This window comes from Phyllostomus hastatus, unplaced genomic scaffold (genome assembly GCF_019186645.2).
Source record: "Phyllostomus hastatus isolate PE091 unplaced genomic scaffold, TTU_PhHast_1.1 phas_scaffold_60, whole genome shotgun sequence".
NCBI classification, from domain to species: Eukaryota; Metazoa; Chordata; class Mammalia; order Chiroptera; family Phyllostomidae; genus Phyllostomus; species Phyllostomus hastatus.
The window spans coordinates 1,827,014-1,842,702 of NW_025334038.1; positions in this window are offsets into that span (position 1 = coordinate 1,827,014).

Genomic DNA, 15,689 nt, shown 5'->3' on the forward strand with positions numbered 1-15,689 from the left:
CCCTTCCTTCTCCTCTGCCTAAAAATAAATAAAATCTCTTTTTTAAATAATAAATACATAAATATACACATACATACATACATAAATTATGGCACCCTGGCCTGGTGACTCCACTGGTTGGAGCATCCCCCCATGCACCAAAAGGATGCAGGTTATATTTCCAGTCAGGGCACATGCCTGGGTTACAGGTTTGACCTCTGGCTGGGGTGAGTGTGGGAGGTAGCCTATCGATGTTTCTCTCTCTCTCCCTTCATCTCTCTCTAAAAATCAATAAACATATCCTCAAGTGAGGATTAAAAATAAATTATTTAAGATATAAATCATGGCAAGGGATGTAAGCATGTGGTAATCAAGTCCAGTGCTTAGAAAACCCCATGCCCAGATAGAGGCAGGGTGAGTGAACCATGAGCCAGGGAGGTGGCCACGGGTGATGGCAAAGTGCCCCAGGGTTTCTGTCTGTGGGCAGTCAAGAGGAAAATATTTCATGCAATATTTTTTGAGGAACACTACCTCAGTTGAATGGTACATTCAGGCCAGTAGAGACTGGTACTTGAATAAAAGTACCCAATAGAGTTTGGTACAGTAGCAACAAGTCAAAGGCATGAAGGAAAAGAGGCAACTGTGCAAATGTTTAATCCAAAGTGGACAGGCAGAAATGTAAAGACCCAAAATTTGTTATAAAACATTTTCAATGATCTAGCTAGACTTCTGTTCTAGGGTTCACTAAGTTATGTTTGAATCTCTCTTTATGAAATAAGTTTCTGAAAAGTCATGTATGACTTTTCAGTCATGCACTAAAACAAATAAGTCTGGAACACTAAAGGAGAAACCGTGTAGGAGCTGCAGCCTCACCACGGGAGTCTGTGTGGAGTTTTTTGCAGCCCTGGCTCTTGTCTGGGCAGCCAGCACCGTCACAGGCACTGTGTCTTTGATCCTCACCACAAGCCTGGGAGACAGGCAACCCACAGTTCAGAGCCTTCGAAATAGGCTTCCTGCCTCCCTGATTTTCCAGATCAGGAAATTGAAGCACAGAAAATAAAGGGAATTTTCTCTTTAAAGTAGGCAAAGTTCTCATATGTAATGTGTTCATTATTTTTGTCAAACTATTGTTAATTATATATTTCAAAACTTGTTATAGCTCCAGGCTGAAAATTAGATTTAATATAAGTGCTAAAGCCAGTGTTAAAAAGAACAGACCCAAAATGGAGTCACTTTTGTTAGGCACAACCAAGGCTTAGGTTAGATATTATAGCTAACCTAATTATAGTTTCAGCATCTCCCAGAAGAACTTTAAACAAATCATTTTGGAATTCCCTGATCAACATCAGGGTACCCTGCCTGAAACAATCCTTCCTTTTCTTTTGCTAATAACTTCCTTGTGTTGCCCAGATTCTACCTGTAAAAACCTTCCATTTTCTGCAGTTCCTCAGAGAACCTCTCTACTTACTAGATAGGACGCCACCCTATTCATGAATGTTCAATAGAACCAATGAGATCTTTACATTTATTCCATTGAATTTTTATTAACACTAGTATAGAAAAGTATGCTGTTTCCAATTTTGAGGAGATGGAACATGATAAAAACTTAAAGAACATCCAAAAAAGTCAATTTAAGCCATTAAACAAATTATCCAAAGGACTTACTTAACTAGAGGGTGTGAATCATCGGGTAGCTTCCAGGTTGCACCTCTGCAGAGCTCCAGCGAACCCTGCCCTTCCTCAAGTCTCAGATTACAGGTCAGCACGCCTTGAGCCCAGAGGCAGCTAGCAAATAGAAGTCACCATGCTCTAAGCAGGGTGACCTTGCCCACTTGTAGCCACAGCAGTCTGGCTGAGAACTCAGACCAAACTACCCAAAGGAAGCCATCCTGGCCCCTGAGGTCTACCCTGCACTACAGGGTGACTAGCCTACTGTGGGGACAGAGCTAAGGGGGCGCCATGATCCTCCTCACTGGGTGCGCACACCTGCCTTTGTGTAGGGCCCTCCCTTGAGTGCAGACAAGCTGTGACTTGTTTCTGGCCAACAGCATGTGGCCAATGTGATGGGACGGCACTCTTTTAAAGATGTTACGTTGTAAGTTACATTGCCTTATACTTGCTAGCCGTCCTGTCATGAACTGCCCACAGAGAGGGCCACATGAGAGGGGGGCCGTGGTGAGGCCCTGGAACCTGAGGGAGGCCTTCAGTCACAGCCCGCCAAAAACTGAAGCTCTCACTTCAGCTTTAAGGAGACGAGTTCTGCCAACAGCCTGCAGGAGCTGGGCAGTGCATGCTTCCACTGTCAGACCCTGAGGTGGGAACACAGCCCAGCCAGCACCTTGGTTGAAGCCTGGGAGGCCAACTCAGCTGTGTCAGGACCCTGACCCACAAGATTTGTGAGATAATAATGTATTTTTTAAGTCACTGCATTTATGTGGCAATAGATAACTAATACACCAACCAATCAAGGGTGTGCAGTGTTAGAGACCAAACCTGAGCTGCCCCAAAGAACCAACCGTGCTGACAGCAGCAGAGCACATTTGGTAACCACAGGCACGCTGGCCAGAGAGGGGAGCTGCTGGCAAGGAGGGGAGCGCCAGGGGTCTGGCCTGAGAGACTCATGATGGCCTATTCACTACAGTGAGGCCTCATGGACAACATTCCAGATCTCCACAAGCTGGCCTCCATGTGCACCTCTCCTCCCAACTCACTTCCATCTTTCTCCTGAAACCTGCTCATCTCCCTGTGGTTTGACTCAGATGGTGACCATATGGTTACCCACAGCAGAAATCTAGAAGTCATTATGGACTCCTCCTCCTTCACCCCTACCCATCACAAAGTCTTTCTGATCTTACCTCTCAAAAATATCTCAGCTCCAAACCCTTCTCTATTTCTCCTCAGCCCTTGCCCTCCTTCAGACTCTCATTTTCAAATATCCCAACTAGTCAACTGTAAGAGGCTCACTGATCACACTCTCTCCAATCTCAAGCTCCTTTTCAAATATTGCTGTTGGAAATGAGTCCCATCACACACCATTTTACTCAGCATTAAGTACTGTTCATGTATTTATACACACTCATTAAACCTGTCTTAAGTCCCTAGAAAGAAAAGTGTCATCATCCCCATGTTAGAGATGAAAAATAATGCTCAGAGAGATTTAGTAACTCATCAAAGGGCACAGAGCTTTGTTGCTAAGTCAAGCTGAAGCTGTTATATTCAGGCCCCATGTTCTTTCCACAAGCTGCCCCTCAATACAAACAATCTGTACAATCGACCTGGCAGGTTCCCACCCGGGGAACCTTCCCACCCCTAGGAAGAGGTCCTGCAGGCAGCAGGAGGTGAAGGGGGCTTGGACCAGAGTTTCCTTGGACATCCTTGATCTGTTCCAGGCACCACAATGGCCTTGGTGCAGTCCAGTCTAAACCTGATCTGCCAGGCCATTCCACAAAGGCACTTCAAACACTGAACTGTGTCCCCACCCCACAGTGTGACTTCCAGCGACTCACCACCACCTGGCACCCCATAAGGGAGATAGAACCATTTCTAGTTCCCTATCCAGAGATGACTACATCGCTGTTCCTCTTAATTTTGCTCATATTCTCCCTTTGTTTTAAACAAACCTCATCTTTTCTTTGCCTCGTTCTCTTCTTTTTCTTCCTTCAAGACTCATCGTATGATCACCTCCTCCAAGAAGCCTTCCTTCTTTTTCCAGACTGACTTATTTATTCCCCCATCATTCTGCATAACACCAAGTGCATACTACTAGCACGGCATTATTGCATGGTAGGGCATATGTAGGCTAGCACGGCATATTATGACATGACTCTTATTGTTGGACATGTTTGTCTTCCCCAACAACCCAAGAGCTCCCTGAGGAGGTCAGGGTCGTGCTCTTCTCTATTTTGTATTACCAGTGCTTAGTCCAGGGCTTGAGACACAGTAAGATGTTGGTGGAAGTGGTGTCTCTGCCAATGAAGTGACCACCAGGGTGGCGGCAGCACTCACCACCTCAGCACCAGTAGTCTGATTAAAGGCAAGGCTCATTTTATTTATCATCAAAACCCTTCCATCACCCATTTTAGCACTCACCTGGCACAAATAGCTGCTGGATATACAAGGTCTGTCTGGAAAAAGTCCAGCCACTGTTTTTGCATGGCATCAGTGTAACTGGCAGCCAAGGAGAGTAGACTGGAATGGACAAGCGTGAACAATGACAACTTCACTATACTAGTCAGTGGGAGTGGTAGAAGCTATTGAGTGAGCATGTATACTGTATGGACGTCACATTCAAAATGAGCGAGTAGAGCCCTGGCTGGTATAGCTCAGTGGATTGAGCATGGGCCTGCAAACCAGAGGGTCGAGGTTCGATTCCCAGTCAGGGCAAATGCCTGGGTTGCAGGCCAGTTCCCAGCAGGGGGCAAATGAGAGGCAACCATACATTGATTCTTCTCTCCTTCTCTCCTTCCCTTCCCCTTTAAAGATAAATAAATAAAATCTTCAAAAACAAATGAGTGAGTAGAGCAATGAATCCGCATCAAATTTTTCACTAAGCTTGAACATTCCTCTGCAAAAACTATTCAGCTGATTCAGAAGTCTTTTAGGGATGATGCAATGAGTGCAGTGCAAATAAAAGTGTGGCACAAATGCTCCTAAGACAGTTGACAACCTTGAAAGTGATCCTCATTCTGGAAGGCCTGCAACAATCAGAACACCTGAGAATGTTGAATGTGTACAGGCTTCAGTCAACAAAGATCTGCAACTGACAGTGCAAGAACTAGAAGCTGATCTAAGGGTTCCAAAAACTACTGTGTCTGAGATTTTGACACAGGATATTGGCATGAAATGTGTTGTGGAAAAATTCATTCCATAGCTCCTTCTACCAAAGCAGAAGGAACATCATCCTGCAGTTGCTAATGCCTTGATTCAAACTGCTATCAGCGAACCAGATTTCCTTAAGAAGGTCATAACTGGAAATAAATGGTGGGTCTACAGCTATGATCTGGAAATGAAGGCCAGTCGATCCAATGGAAGTCAACTGGGTCTCCATGTCTGAAGAACTCATGGCAAAGTCACAGCAGGATCAAGCCCATTTCAACTGTCTTTTTTGATTGGGAAGGTGTTGTCCATCATGAGTATGCCCCTCTAGGCCAAACAATTAATAAGGAGTGTTCTTCATCAGTTGAAAGATGCAATATGATGAAAACAGCCACAATTATGGGCAACTGTTGATTGACAGGTTCATCACGACAACATGTCCACTCATGCATCATGTCTTGTGCAGAGTTTTTTGGTCAAACATCAAATCACCCAGGTGACTCAGCCCCCTTACCCCCAAGCTTTGGCACCCTGTGACTTCTGGCTTTTCCCAAAACTATAATCATCTTTGAAAGGGAAGAGATTTCAGACCATCAGTGAGATTCAGGAAAATACAACAAGGCAGCTGATGGCGATTGCAAGAACTCTGTGGAGTCCCAAGGTGTCTACTATGAAGGGGACTGAGGCATCATTGTCCTATGTACAGTGTTTCTTTTATCTTGTATCTTCCTCAATGAATGTCTCTATTTTTCTATTACATGGCTGGATACCTTCTGGACAGACCTCATATATTTGTCACATAATTGACTGTCCTTAGCCTACTCAGGAGTTTGCTGGGCTCCTTCCAGGGAAGAGAGTCCCCAGTCACCCCTGACAGCCCTGGTTACTCCACACACATTCACTGTTGGGCTACACCGCCTAGTGGACATTTACAAGCCTCTGGATAAAAGGAGCATGTCTGGGAGCAGTTGGAGACAGAAGACTGACCTCTAGTGGCCCTTGCTGGCTTTGTTGGTCCATGGAAGAGCATTTTCAGTGGGAAAAGATGCAATTAAATTCAAAGATTCTACTAGACTTCTGGTCAAGATGGCAGGGTAGGCAGACATGGCTCACCTCTTCACACAATCACATCAAAATTACAACTGAAATATAGAAACAACCATCACTCAGGAACATCAGAAATTGAGCTGAATGGAAGTCTGACAACTACAGAATTAAAGAAACCACATCCATCCAAACTGGTAGGAGGGGCACAGATATGGAACAGGCTGGTCCCACACCCACATGTGGTGGATAAAATTTTAGGAGGGATCTCTCAGGAGTGAGGAGTCCCAGACCCACACCAAGCACCCCAGCCCAGGGTTCCAGTGCCCGGAAGATAAGTCCCCACAACTTCTGCCTGCAAAAACCAGTGGGGATTGAGTGAGTTGAAGGAACTGCCTGGAGCCCCAAGCAGTTCCTTTTAAAGAACCCACACATGGACTCACCTACTCATACTCACTCCTTCTGAGCTACAGCACCAAGGTGGCAGCTTAAAAGGCACCAGTGGCATACAGGGAGACACTGAAGTGTCTGGCATCAAGGCAAACAGAGGCCATTGTCTCTTTGCTAAACCCTGCCCCAACAGAGCTGGTAAGCTGCTACAATGTGTGAGACTCCATCAATCTGGCTAACACTGTGTGACCCACCTTGGAGATCCCCAGGGGCTCTACTCACCCAAGCTACTTTTCCATAATAATGGCTGGTTTTGGCTCCTAAATCCTATTCAACAATCAATAGCTGGCTTCAGTGAGCTCCCACCACAGCAGATTAGAGTCACAACTTGGCTTCACCTAGGAATCTCCAAGCCCAGCACAAGTAGCAGCCACCTCAGACTGCTTTACAGCTCAGGCAGGGTGTTTCAGGCAAGACACAGGTGAGGGCTGATCTTGGCCTACACTACCTGGGAAACCCTAAGGTCTGTGCACCCAGTGGACAGCTATAGACCACACAGTAGCACCAGCACCCTGCGCCTGCACAGCTAATCCTCCACAGAAGGCAGAGGTTTGTGGTCAGTGGTCATACCCAATCCTTGCAGCTGACTGGCCTGGGTAAATCCCTCCCATTAACATGTCAACAGCAATCAAGGCTCAACTACAAAAGCAGGGTGTACTCAGCCCACACAAAGGGAATACCCCAAGTATCCAGCTTGAGTGATAGGGGAGGCTGTGCCACTGAACCCTACCAGACACCTACTGCATTAGGCCACACTACCAAGACATGGAGTCAAAGAAGCTCTACCTAATACATAGACACAAACATAGGAAGGCTACAAAAACAGGGAGACAAAAAAACATGGCCCAAATAAAAAAAAAAAAAAAGACAGATCAAAACTCCAGAAAAAAAAAACTAAACAAAATGGAGATAAGCAATCTACCAGATGCAGAGGTCAAAACACTGGTTATAAGGATGATCAAGGAACTTAGTGAGGACTTCATCAGCATAAAAAAGACCCAGTCAGAAACAAAGGATACACTAATTGAAATAAACAACAATTTACAGGGAAGCAACAGTAGAGAGAATGAAGCCAAAAATCAAATCAATAATTTGGAACACAAGGAAGCAAAGAACAACCAATCAGAACAAGAAGAAAGAACCCAAAAAATGAAGATAGTATAAACAGCCTCTGGGACAACTTCAAGAGACCCAACATTCACATCAAAGGGTTGCCAGAAGAAGAGAAAGAGCAAGAAATTGTAATCTATCTGAAAAAAAATAGTGAAAGAAAGCTTCATTAATTTGGTGAAGGAAATAGACATGCAAATTCAGGAAGCAGAGAGAGTCCCAATTATGATGGATGCAAAGAATCCCACTACAAGACACATCACAATTAAAAGGCCAAAGGTTACAGATAAAGAGAAACTCTTAAAAGCAGCAAGAGAAAAGAAGTTAGTTACCAGATGGTTGCCAGATGGGAGGGGAGAAGGGGAGAATGGGTGAAAAGGTGAGAGGATTAAGAACTACAAATAGGTAGTTACAGAATAGCCATGGGCATGTAAAGTACAGTCTAGGAAAAGGAGTGGCCACAGGACTTATACGCATGACCCATGGACATGAACAATGGTGGGGAGTTGTCTGAGGGAGTGGGGGCTGCTGGGTGAAGCGGGGCAAAGGGGGGAAATCAGGACAATTGTAATAGCATAATTGATAAGATATAATTTAAAAAGAAAAGGATTCTACTGTCTAGGAAAAGCACTTACTAATATATGATGATTCTGGCAACTGCAACAGAATAAATGGTCATGGAACTATATAGTAAATATTAAATCTACCTCTTTATTATTGGTAAAAATATCCATGTAGTATAACAGCAAATAAAATATTTATTAAACTCATTTATAAATGGTTTTAAAGTCTATGAAATTTTCAATTAAAAAAATGCTCTAAGAAGCTCTAATGGGCATTCCAGGTGATATAAATACAGACAACAGGTACATCACAGTGTATATATTTTTAAAGGTATATTTTAAAATAATTCATCTCTAAATGATACCTCCCCCCCAAAAAATCACTATTATTTTGCAACAACAGAATTTGAAAGAAGTGTCTACAAAATCCAGGGCTAGGGGAGAAGCATCAGGTTGCAATCTTCAGTGAGTCCAAGAGCACAGGCAGACCTCTGTGTCAGGAGTGAGGCTCACAGGGGCTGAAGAAGGAGACACCGACGACGACCACCACACAGGACTGTGGCTCCTTAGAAACCACCCACACGAATTATACTCGTCAGCACATGCTCTCTCCAAATAAAACTTTTAACATCACATCATGCCATTTTCCCATGGCAATTTGTTGTACTGGAAATTCACAATTGACTAAGTCAGTCTTATGCTCATTTTCTGATTTGTCTTTTGTTTTTGTTTATTTCTATTTTGTGCTTTGTTTTGTTTCACTTTGGGCAGGGTTGGGGGAGGTGTAGTAAGGAGGATGGCGCTTCTTTTTTCAGATGAACAGGTACAGTAGAAAGTGTTTACTTCCCTTTGTTAAAGAGAAGCTCTACCAGAATTCTTTCCTCCCAGATTTAACTCAGGAACAAAATTAATAACAATCTTGCATGATAACATAGAAATATAAGTCAGTCTCCTTTGGGTGTTTTCTGAACTGTGTATTATAAATCCAGGGCCTCCGAAATATTCACCACTCCCTGGAGACTCACTTTCAGGTAACTACCAGATTTGGTGTGACCTAGACCGAGCTGCCCTGCTCCATGCTCAGCCTGAGATTAAATCCTAGACTCACCATGTGTGAAACCTTCGGGAAGGTGCTCTGAGCCTCAGGCTGCGACTGCGGAACAACAGAGTAAGTCCTACTTCCCTCTGGATTAGATCCCTATAAAGTCCACATAATCAGCATAAAAAGCAAGAAAGCATGCCATACCCAAGAATAACCATTGTGAGTTTCATATTTACACAAGATGTGAGTTTCACATATTCAACAAATCTTTCTTGCACCCCTTGTACCTGCAGGCCCTCTGCTGGCTGCCTCTCATGGTTAGATGCAGACATTATACAAACAGTTCAAGAAAGGACTTAGAAGACTTCCAGCCAAAATGGATATGTAGGTAGACACACTGTGCCTCCTCGCACAACCAAAATAAGAACAATTTAAAAACAAAAAAACAACCAGTACTGACAGAAAATTGAACTGTACAAAAGTCCAACAACCAAGGAGTTAAAGTAGACACATTCATCCAGACCGGTAGGAGGGGCAGAGATGGGGAGCCAGGTGGAAAGGACTTGTGGCAGGGCAGCTGGTGGACCCCAGGCGTGCAAAGTGGCAGCTGGAAGATCCAGCAAGGCGGTGGATTGTAGAGGGGTGAGGCGCATCTGGTCCCACATTTGTAGGCAGATAAACCAGGCAAAACTGGGGGGCAAGACCCACCATGCAACCCAGGGTCCCAGTGGGGAAATAAAGCCTCAAAAGACTTATTGAAAACACCTGTGGAGGTTGAGGTGCTGGGAGAAACTCCCAGCCTCACAGGAGAGTTCATTGGAGAGACCCAGATGGTCCCAGGATGTACACAAACCCACCCACCCGGGAATCAGCACCAGAAGGGCCCAATTTGCTTGCAGGAAGTGGGGGAAATGACTGAAATCTGACAGAGAGCAGAGAAAGCACCATTGTTCCCTCTCAGACCCCTGCCCCACATACAGCATCACAACCCAGCGACATGAGCTATCCCGCTTTGGTGAACACCTAAGGTTCCACCCCTCACTACATAACAGGTGTGTCAAGACAAAAAAATGGTCCAAATGAAAGAACAGATCAAAGCTCCAGAAAAAATACAAGTAAGTAATGAAGAGATAGCCAACCTATCAGATGCACAGTTCAAAACACTGGTAATCAGGAAGCTCACAGAATTGGTTGAATTTGATTGCAAATTAGATGAAAAAATGAAGGTTACACTAAGTGAAATAAAGGAAAATGCATAGGGAACCAATAGTGATGAGAAGGAAACTGGGATTCAAATCAATGGAGTGGACCAGAAGGAAGAAAAGAATGAAGAAACAAGAATTCAAAAAAATGAGATGCTTAGGAAGCTCCAGGACATCATTAAATGTTCCAACATCCAAATTATAGGGGTACCAGAAGGAGAAGAGGAAGAACAACAAGTGGAAAACTTATTTGAACAAATACTAAAGGAGAACTTCCCCAGTCTGGCAAAGGAAATAGACTTCCAGAAAGTCCAGGAAGCTCAGAGAGTCCCAAAGAAGTTGAACCCAAGGAGGAACACACCAAGGCACATCATCATTACATTACCCAAGATGAAAGATAAGGAGAGAATCTTAAAAGCAGCAAGACAAAAGGAGAGGGTTACCTACAAGGGAGTACCCATAAGACTGTCAGCTGATTTCTTGAGAGAGACCTTACAGGCAAGAAGGAGCTGGAAAGAAGTATTTCAAGTCATGAAAGGCAAGGGCCTACATCCAAGATTGCTCTTTCCAGCTTAGCTTTCATTTAGAATGGAAGGGCAGATCAAGTGCTTCTCATATAAGGTCAAGTTAAAGGAGTTCATCATAACCAAGCCCTTATTATATGAAATGTTAAAGGGACTTATCTAGGAAAAAGAAGATAAAAAACATACAGTGAAACAACAGTAAACTCACAATTATTAACAATCACACCTAAAACAAAACAAAAAAAAATAACAAACCAACTAAGCAAACAACTAGAACAGGAACAGAACCACAGAAATGGAGATCACATGGAGGGTTAGCAACAAGGGAGTGGTAGGGGGAGAGAGAGGGGAAAGGTACAGAGAACAAGTAGCATAGATGGTAGGGAGAAAATACACAGGGTGGGAGGTAAGAATAGTATGGGAAATGTAGAAGCCAAGAACTTGTAAGTATGACACATGAACATGAAGTAAAGTGGGGGGATGTGGGTGGGAAAGGGTTCGTAGGGTAGAGGGAAGTTAAGGGGGGAAAATGGGACAACTGTAATAGCTTAATCAATAAAATATATTTTTTTAAAAAGAGAAAGGACTTAGAAATCAATTTCAGTTTTTAAAACTGCTTTCCAGACACAGCTGAGTGGTCTCTTACCTCTTTGGTGTATTAACTTCTTCATCTCATAAGATGAAAAGATTGCTAGAAAATTTGATAAGACAGCCAAGACATGAAATCCAAGGTTCTCTGTCACAACTTACAGTCAATTTCCTATAGAAAAAATCTGTGGGCCCTGGCTGCATGGCTCAGTTGGCTGGAGCACAGTCCTACACACAGAAGTGTGCTGCTTCTATCCCCTGTGAAAGCACATAACTAGGTGCCAGTTTTGATCCCTAGTTAGGGCACATATAGGAGGCAACCAATCGATGTTTCTCTCTCTCTCCCCCTTGCTCTCTCTCTAAAATCAATAAACATATACTCTGATGTAGATTAGAAAAATAATCATGTGTGGCATTAGTATTCCCTTTCCAAAGACAAAGGCCTAAGGAAGCTTCCCTGTGGAAGGCACCGAGCCACATGCCACAAGGAGGCATGGGGCGATCCTAACCCAGCCCAAGGGTGGTGGGTGGGGAGAAGAAATGTGGATGTGGGGAGCAAGGAGGGTCTGAAGAAGGGTCCGATGGGGCCTCTAAGGAGCAGGGGGCCAGAAACAGCTCTGTGAGGAAAACGGTGCCAGAGAAGGCTGTGAAGGGCTCAGGGCCGCCGTGCCCTTGGGGGCCCCGTGCCTGCTCAGCAGGAGGAGCATCTTTCTTGGGTGGTGGCCCTGGAAGATACAACTCTGTTAGGAATGGAAATAGAAAAAGATCACAGGCTGGATGAATTTCATGAGGAAAGGCATAGAGTGATGGAGACATGAGGGTACTGATCTCTACAGTCACCATTTGTACTTACTTCTGCTGACAGCAGGCAGGGGCACAGGCTAGGGGTGCCTAGCACCTGAAGACAGCTGCTAGGGCAGGGGTGCCTACATTGGACTGAAAAAAGGGAGAGACCCCAATGGGAGGACCACCACGACCACCACCAGACCCCCAATGACTGGTTATCCCCAAAGTATGTGAGGTCAGGAAAAAAATTGGAGGGAAGGAGAAGAGAAGGGTTAATGGTCAAAATAGAAAATGTACATTTGGCAGATACTGGAGAGGAAGGAGAGCCAGCAAGCATTACTAAAAAGAACAGGGCAGATTTAAGATGAGAGCTCTAGCTCTTATTTCACTTTGCCTCTTGGTACTGGTCCTTAAAAGACAGACACCACTTGGTAAAGAAATTAAGTGCTTCATCACTTAATTAAGTGCTTCATCACTTAATTAAGTGCTTCATCAAGGCTATATAATTTTACATTTGAACTATGTATTTCAATGTAGCAAAACTTAAGATCCTACAATAAGCCAAAACTGGTGTAAGGCCCAGAGACAGAGGGGAAGAGCGCATGCTCTGTGCTCTCAGGGCTCATGGCTGCCCACACAGGGGGTGAGGAGCACACAGAAGCAGCGGCTAAGTGTGCAAGTGGCTGGTGCAGAATGTCATGGCAAGCCACAGAGGAGCAGATGTGACAGGGCGTGGGGTAGGGAGGCTGGAGGGCAGGGAGGGGTTCTGCGGGGCCAGGCTAAAGGAAGGCTGAGGGCGCTCCTATGCTGGGGCTGGGTGCTGTTCTGTAGCTACCAGACATTTAGAGTGAAGAGACGACCAGGTCTGGGCTTTAGAAAGGTATTTTATTGTGTGTATATTATTCTTCAATATGCCTGAATTTTTTATTTTAAAAGAGTGGGTAAGAGTGAAGCCAATAATGGATAAGACCCAGAACAGAAGTAAAAGGAGAACCAGAAGAAAGCTAAGTCAGGGACACATTAGCAAATGCTATAAGGACCGAAAAGGCCTTTGGCTCTGCAGCAGGAAGTCACCCGTGCACTGGTGCCTGCCCCCAACAGCCAGGTGAAATGGAGGCAGGTGAGGCTCCCTCCCCTGGGCCTGAGGTAAATAGCATGTTTTAACCATTAAAGACAAAAAAGAAAAAAAAGGGGGGGACAATATTTTCCTACATCTACACAAATTCAGGCATCTCTGCCAAAAAAAAGAAATACACACACACACACCTCCAAAAGCTATTTATCCCTAATAAAGAACAGTTTGCACAGTACGGGTTGATGAGGTGGCCAACTGCATTTGGGGAACGCTGTCAGAGCCTATAAGGAAGCTACACTCGTCTGTGAGTCTCCATGACCAGCATATAGTCCCCTGCATGTCCCACACTTAACTAGCTGCTAGACCCTGAGGGATACCCATAACTCCTCCCAAGAAGCTGAGAAACAGTGGCCTGGAGCTACATGTTCAGTTGTGCAGAAATAAAGAAGTTTGGTGTCGACATTCTCATTAAAACCTACTTGTGGTCAATGAATTTAAGTCACACTCTGTGTCTGCCTATTTTTATCATAGATTTAAAGTAATGACATATGTTTGTTTTCACTGGGTAAATCAGATTTTAGGAAAGCTTTTCCAGTTGTTACTGAAAATATACAAGGATTATTTGGTGACTTGGTCTTTAAGACATTAACCAATCTATCCTTTTGGTTCCTGTACTATTCTCACCTTGAGAAATATTTGGCTTAATTACTAGAAATAATTAAGCTTGATTTCAAATATAAAGTTGATAGAAGCTAGCTTTCCTAAGGATTTTGGAACTTGAAAATCATTCAGACACCTGGCTCTTCTTTGCCTCCTGATCTTCCAGTCAGAGGGTGAGAGAAGGGATGCATTACAGAGAGCAACTCTGCCCTCAGGGCAGCTGGGGCTTCATTCCTGCTCCAGCTGAGCCATGTGCAGGCAGCCACTTCACAGCCACAGCCACAGCCACAGCCACTGGGTGGGAGGGGACCTCAACTCTGCCCTGTGTCTGAGCTCCTCAGACACAACCAATCATAGCATTCTCCCTTTATGAGTCACATGTGTGGCAGTAAATCATTATAGCAATACTTCTGACAACACTGCCAGTGTAACTGAGATTATTTAACTTAGCAGCCCAAGACTGAATGCCTAGAAATTAATAGCTACACTACATCAGAATGTGCCCCAGCACTTAAACTAGACAGAGACAAGAGTTGGGGGGTGGGGTGGGGGGTATTCCTGGAGGAAGGAGCTTTCTTCATAGAAAAGACTAGCCATAAACCCCAGTGCCTGCCCTGGCTGGTATAGCTCAGTGGATTGAGCGCAGGCTGCAAACCAAAGGGTCACCGGTTCAATTCCCAGTCAGGGCACATGCCTGGGTTATGGGTCAGGTCCCCAGTAGGGGGTATGAGAGAGGCAACCACACTTTGATGTTTCTCTCTCTCTCCCTCCCTTCCCCTCTCTCTAAAAATAAATAAATAAAAATCTTTAAAAAAAAACCCAGAGCCAAATTTAGTTTTAAAATGTTTACTACATCCTTTCCAAAAGTCCTCAGAAAGTGAAATGCATGTAGCTAACATATAAAAAGAAGTCAGGTGGTCCACACTAGCAATATGTATTTTAAAAAACAGCACTGCCTGGGAGCAAGACATTTCAATGACTGACAACTGGCAAACATCATTTTGCCCTGAGCCTGATGGCAAAAAACCCCTATAAAATCACTAACAGCACATGTAAGTTAACTCAGATTGCTTCAGCATACTAAAACAAGAACATCCAAAGGCAACCACATTTCAAAAAAGATAGGATAAACAAGAAATCACCACTTCACATAGCAAGTAATAAGCTCATCACCCAAGAGATAAAAGACAAAAAAGATTTAATGGAATCAAACCAGGCTCAGGGAAAATTCATGAAACCCTCACTATTTATTTTATTTTTTTAAGATTTTATTTATTTATTTTTAGAGAGGGAAGGGAGGGAGAAAGAGAGAGAGAGAGAAACATTAATGTGCGGTTGCTGGGGGTCATGGCCTGCAACTCAGGCATGTACCCTGACTGGGAATCGAACCTGCGACACTTTGGTTCACAGCTCGCGCTCAATCCACTGAGCCACGCCAGCCAGGGTTATTTTATTTATTTTTAGAGAGAGGAGAAGGGAGGAAGAAAGAAGGAAACATCAATGTGTGGTTGTCTCTCACGCACCCCCTACTGGGAACCTGGCCAGCAACCCACACATGAGCCCTGACTAGGAGTTGAACCCGTGACCCTTTGGTTCGCAGGCTGGCATTCAATCCACTGAGCCACAACGTCCAGGGCTTGAAACCCTCACTTTAAAGTTGATGGAAGACAACTGGCCAGACCCAGGTCTGACCGCATCAGTGAGGTCTATACTCCTACAGAACAGAGATTGCCATGGGCTCCCAAGTTCAAGATGTCCCATGCATAAGGTCAAATCACTGGTTTTATTCTACCCTTTATTCAACATTGATCTGCAAAAAAAAATTAAATATTTGTGAGAATGAAACCAGGT